Raw genomic sequence first — 5,713 nt, 5'->3', positions numbered from 1 at the left:
AGAGGAGATTTCAGGTTGTATGTACATGACCAGAATAAAAATTTTAAAAACAAACACTGTATAGCACAAGCACTGAAACCTATCTGTAAACTATGGGTTATAACTTGTTCTTTCATGAATTTTAACAAATATACCAATGCAAGATGTTAATATTAGGATGGTGTATTAGTCAGCCAAAGAGGTACTAAAGCAAAATACCAGAAGCATGTTGGCTTTTATAAAGGATATTCATTTGGGGTAAGAGCTTACAGATACCAGGACGTAAAGCATAGGTTACCTCCCTCACCAAAGTCTATTTTCATGTGTTGGAGTAAGATGGCTCCTGACGTCTGCAAGGGTGCAGGCTTCCCGGGTTCCTCTTTCCCAGATCTTGCTTCTGCCATGTCCAAGGAGTTGCCTCTATTCTTCTGGGTTTATCTCCCGTGCGTTCACTTGCTGGCCTCCACCTTAAGTCTTCATCAAACTTCAACATCAAAACCCTTCAACTCTGTCCTTCGCCATGTCTTTTATCTGTGAGTCCCCTCCCACCAAGGGGTGGGGACTCAAAACCCTACTGACATTACCCAATCAAAGCCCTAATCATAATTGAAGCCCAGGTACAGACCAGTTTACAAACATAATCCAATATCTATTTGTGGAATTGAGAACTGTATCAAATTGCTACACTACGGTATATGGGAAGACTGAATTTTATGCATGATTGTTCTATGAAACTACAACTTCTCCCAAATAAAAACAAAAATAGGTATCAGAGTAAATAAAATGTGCTATAACATGCAATGGAATAGTATTCAGTCATAAAAAATAAGGATATTTTAATATATGCTACAACATAATGAACACTGTAAACATCATGTTGTACAAAATAAAATAGTCACAAAAAGCCAGATACTGTACGATCTCACTTATATCAAAATACCTAGAATATATAAATCCTTAGTATACGATAGTGGATTACTGGTTACCTGGGCTGGGAATTAAGTGGATTGGGCTTTTGTTGCTTAATGTGTGCAAAGCTTCTGTCTGAGGTAATGAAAAATTTGGGAAATGGGTGTTGGAGACAGCAGCACAATAGTTTGAATGTAATTAATACCACTGAAGTGTACAACTCGGAAGGTATTTAAAATGGGAAAATCTTAGTTGTATGCAAGTTACTGTAATACATGTTTATAAAAAAGTTAGGCATTAAAACTGGTGACCTAGATTTAACTGGACTTTATCAAAATTATTAACATTGTGCATCAAAGCACTTTGCTAAGAAAGTGAAAAAAAAACTCCAATTGGTAGTAAACAGTTGCAAATCATATTATCTGATAAAGATTTTAATATCACATAAAGAAATCCTTCTATTTAACATGAAAATAATGACCCAATTAATAAATGGATATTTAATAATTGGGCAATTAATAGATCTTTCTCCAAAGAAGATTTACTAATGGCAAATAAACAAATGCAAAGAAGCTTGACATCACTAATAAACAATCAATACAAATCAAACCCTAGATACTACTTCAGGGAAGCAGATGTGGCTCAAGTGATTGGGTTCCCATCTACCATATGGGAGGTCCAGGGTTCAATTCCCAGGGCTTCCTGGTGAAGAGAAGCTGGCTCACACAGAGTGCTGGCCCATGGAGTGAGCTGACCTGAGCAGAGGGCTGGCCTGTGCAGCAGTGCTGGCCCACTCAAGGGTGCTGGCCCACTCAGGGGTGCTGGCTCATGCAGGTGTGTTGGCCAACATGGGAGGGCTGGCTAATGCAGGAGTGCTGGCCCACACAGCAAGCTGGCCCAATTGGAGAGTTAGCACAGCAAGATGACACAAAAATAAAAGACAAAGAGGAGAGACAATAAGAGACGAATTAAACAGGGAGCTGAGGTGGCACAAGCGATTGACTGCCTCTCTCCCACTCTGTAAGGTCCTAGAACTGGTTCCAAGTGCTGCATGATCAGTAGCTGGGTATGATTAAATTATGATTAGGGCTTTGGTTGGGCCACATCAGTAGGATGTTGAGTCTGTGCTCCTTTGGTGGGTGGGGACTCACAGATAAAACTACACAGCAGAGCAGAGTTGGTTGGCGTTTTGATGCCACAGTTTTGAGTTGGAACCTGGGAAGTAAGCACACAGAGGAGAAGAGTAGCTGAGCCTGAAGAGAATCGAGCCCCAGGGAAAGATAGAGTCAGCTGAGTGATAGTCAACAGCTGGCTGTGTAGAAAGAGGCAAAGCCTTATGGTCTACCGCTGACCCTGTAGAAAAAACAAAGTAGCTGAGAACAGAGAGAAATGAACCCTGGGAAGAGAGGAACCCAGGAAGCCTGAACTCTGGCAGATGTTGGCAGCCATCTTGCTCCAGCACGTGGCAACAGACTTTAGTAAGGGAAGTATCGTACATTTTATGACCTGGTAACTGTAAGCGTCTACCCCAAATAAATACCCTTTATAAAAGCGAAGAGATTTCTTGTATTTTGCATCAGCACCCGTTTGGCTGACTAATATAGGGATAAATGTATAAATAAATAAATCTTAAAAGAAAAACAAAAAATGATACTACTTCATAGTCACTAGGTTGGTTATGATGCAAAGAATAGAAACAATTCTGTATGAGGATGCTACTCCCACTCAGCTGAGCTGCATATTTTTTTCACCACTTAACTTCCAAAGGGTTAATGCCAGCATCTAAAAAAACAATGTGGGAAGTGGATGTGGCTTGAGTGACTGGGTTCCCATATACGATATGGGAGGTCCTGAGTTCGGTTCCTGGGGCCTCATTGTGAAGGGTAGTTGGCCCTCATGGAGTGCTGATGCAAAAAGATTATGCAACAACAGCAAAAAGATACAAAGGAAAGACAGTGAGAGACACAACAAACCAGGGAGCTTATCAAACACAACAGAAAGTGACACCTTGCAAAGTCCCAAGATTGGTTCCCAGTGCCTCCTAAAAGAGAAGACAAGCACACAGAAGAACGCAAAGCAGATGGACACAGAAAGCAGACAGCAAGCACAGGAGACAAGGGAGAGAGGAGAGGAATACATAAAATAAATCATAAAAAAAAATCACCTTTGCCCTGCAGATTATAACATTACAATTTCAACTGCCAAATGTGTGGTAGGGAGACGCTCAAGGACAGACAGAGTAATCTTTCTAAAAGAGGTTTTAAAACATAAAAGGAGAAACAGGTGTAACGTAGTGATGAGCACCTGCTTTGTATGGACAAGGTCCCAGGTTCAAACCCAGGTACCTCCATATATATGTATATGCATATATATCTAAATGCATGGATAATATTAACCTGTAAGAGGCTACAGAAAGAGTTCAACAAGCTACTGTGCATCATATGGACCTAGAAGGAGCACAGAGTTAACAGCTCAGTCAATATAAGCTACTTTCATTGACCATGGTGGGAAGGGCAGAAATACGATAGGAAAAATGGGCAATGGGACTTGGAGTTTGGGGATAAGCCTCATAGGACTTCCTCCTCATGAATGCAGCTCTTCTTTCCAGAAGCTCAATGGTCAGGTCTGCCTACACTGTCTCCCCTGAACTCCAGCCCTCCTTGCTTGCTTCTACAACAGGAATCTCCAATACCCAAGACCTCCGAACTCCTAGCCAAGATGCCCCCACCATTATAATGCAGAGCCCCAAAGAGAAGATTCACCTCATAACCAAGTCAGGCTGCCCAATGCAGGAAGGTCTCACCAGCATTCTTATTGACAAAAACTTTCCATACTTCCTGGGACATCGGGTGTGACCAAGTGGTCTATTGAGGGGATGTCCGTTGTGGCAGCTGCAAGAACTGGGAGACTGGGACATAATCTTTTCCCCTCCTCCTTCATAGATGACAAACCTGAGAGAAGGAAGGCACTTTCTTCTTTTTAGGAACTGGAGCATCAAAGGGGTTTCATTGGTTGGAGAAATGAGTTCCTATCTTAAAAATGTGCAACTTCATCAACACTCTGGAAGCATCTCTGGGAATAGAGGAGTACTATTTGGTGTTTGGGGATGGAGACAGTCAAGATGTTGAGGAAAAGGGAAGCTTATCCCTGAGAAGGAGGCAGACAGGGTTGTGCTCAAAAAGACCCCAAAGGTAGGAGGGAGCTGTCAGGAAGTATCTCGTCATCATTTTTGGCAAAGGTATCTCCTGCCAGTGACAATCTTGTCCTTGGTTCCAGAGGTATCAATTGCTTGGTTTTGCACAGTCTCTTCCCAGATGGCTTCTCACTGTGGTCAGTATATTTCTCTAAGAAAGATGCAGGCTGGCAACCCTCTTTATTTGTGTACAGAACATGTGTCTTTCAGTTTTCTTTAATTGTCTGCTGTTAGGAAAGCTGCCTTGAGGCTGGTGTGCAGCCTGACTCAGTCTGCCTCTTGTTGTCTGCATTGCTGAATGAAAGGCTCTTTGTGGACAGAGAGACAAAGAACCCAGGCAAATCTAAATAAGGAGGTGGTGGGGACTGGCAAGAAAGAGGGAGGGAGAGAAACAAGTGTTATACAACATATCATGTGGGGAAATAAAAGTCCATTGTTAACACTAATCACAGAAGCAACTTCAGTTTTTGTAGACCAGTGATGTTTTCAAGATATTAATCCAATATTTTAATTATCTCACATTCAAATGACAAATAGTTTAACCCACAAGACAACAAATGGCAAGTTTCTTAAAAGAGCCCAAAGAAGAGAACCAAAAAAACAGCTCTTTCTACTCTCTGCCCCTTCCCACTGGGACTCTCTGTGAGATCTCCCAAGGAGACCAGACTTGGGGTTCAGGGCCTAGAAGGCAACCTGGGGCTACAATAAAGGCACTGGCAAACTCTCTGGGGCAACCAAAACTTCTCTACAAGCCCCTGCCTGCTGTACTCCTCACTCTATGTTCAAATCAAAGCAGGGGGAGGAAGTAGGGAGGGGAGAGTAGATGTGTGTGGAAACAATGAAATAACTCTCCTGCCTACCATATTCCAGTCAAAATCTACTTCTATGGCACTAAGGTCCCATCATGGTTCATTCCCGTAAAGACAATGGGTAGGTGACCCCTATCCAAGAGGCAGGGCCAGCATGCTTCACACGGATAATGAAGAGGGTCAGCCCCTCCTTTCTTGCTCATTGTCACTGGATTTAAAGGACTCCTCTGACCAGTTTTTAATGCCTCTGGCCACTAAAGTTTTCCTGTCAGGCTTCTCTTCAGTACTGCTGTTCCCCTGTGCAATGTCTGGGCTACACTGCTTCAGTCAAAACTTCCCTGCTTTGGCAGGCAGGCTTGCTATCTACTGCTGATACCTGTTGCTCTGATTGTTCTCTAAGGTTCAGATGATTCCAGATTGGGAGAAGTAGGGCCCACTCCTGCCGTTGTATTTTCTCCTCACTGTTTATGCCTCAGGCAACCAGCATGCTCCATACCAACACGTACAGAAATGTCCATTTTGGGTGCACGACTGCCAAAGATGACTGAGCTCATCTTTACAGTCATGTCTTTGTTTGGTTTTTAGAAGAGGGTCCTCTGGCAGCTCCTCCACAGTTGTCTCAGTTTGGCTACTATCTTCTAAGACTTTACATTTTCTTTCCAGCCAGAATCTGGGGCTGTGGGATATAGCAGCAGCCTGGTTAGCAGACTGTGCATTCAGAGGTTCCCTATCCATGCAATATTTTTCTATAGGAAAATCTTTTTCCTCAGGAACTTCAAATGGGTCATTAAGTTTGTTTACAACACTATAACCACTTAAAGAA

This window comes from Dasypus novemcinctus, chromosome Y, assembly GCF_030445035.2.
Source record: "Dasypus novemcinctus isolate mDasNov1 chromosome Y, mDasNov1.1.hap2, whole genome shotgun sequence".
NCBI classification, from domain to species: domain Eukaryota; kingdom Metazoa; phylum Chordata; class Mammalia; order Cingulata; family Dasypodidae; genus Dasypus; species Dasypus novemcinctus.
The sequence above is the reverse complement of the archived record's forward strand: the minus strand, read 5'-3'. Positions refer to the sequence as shown.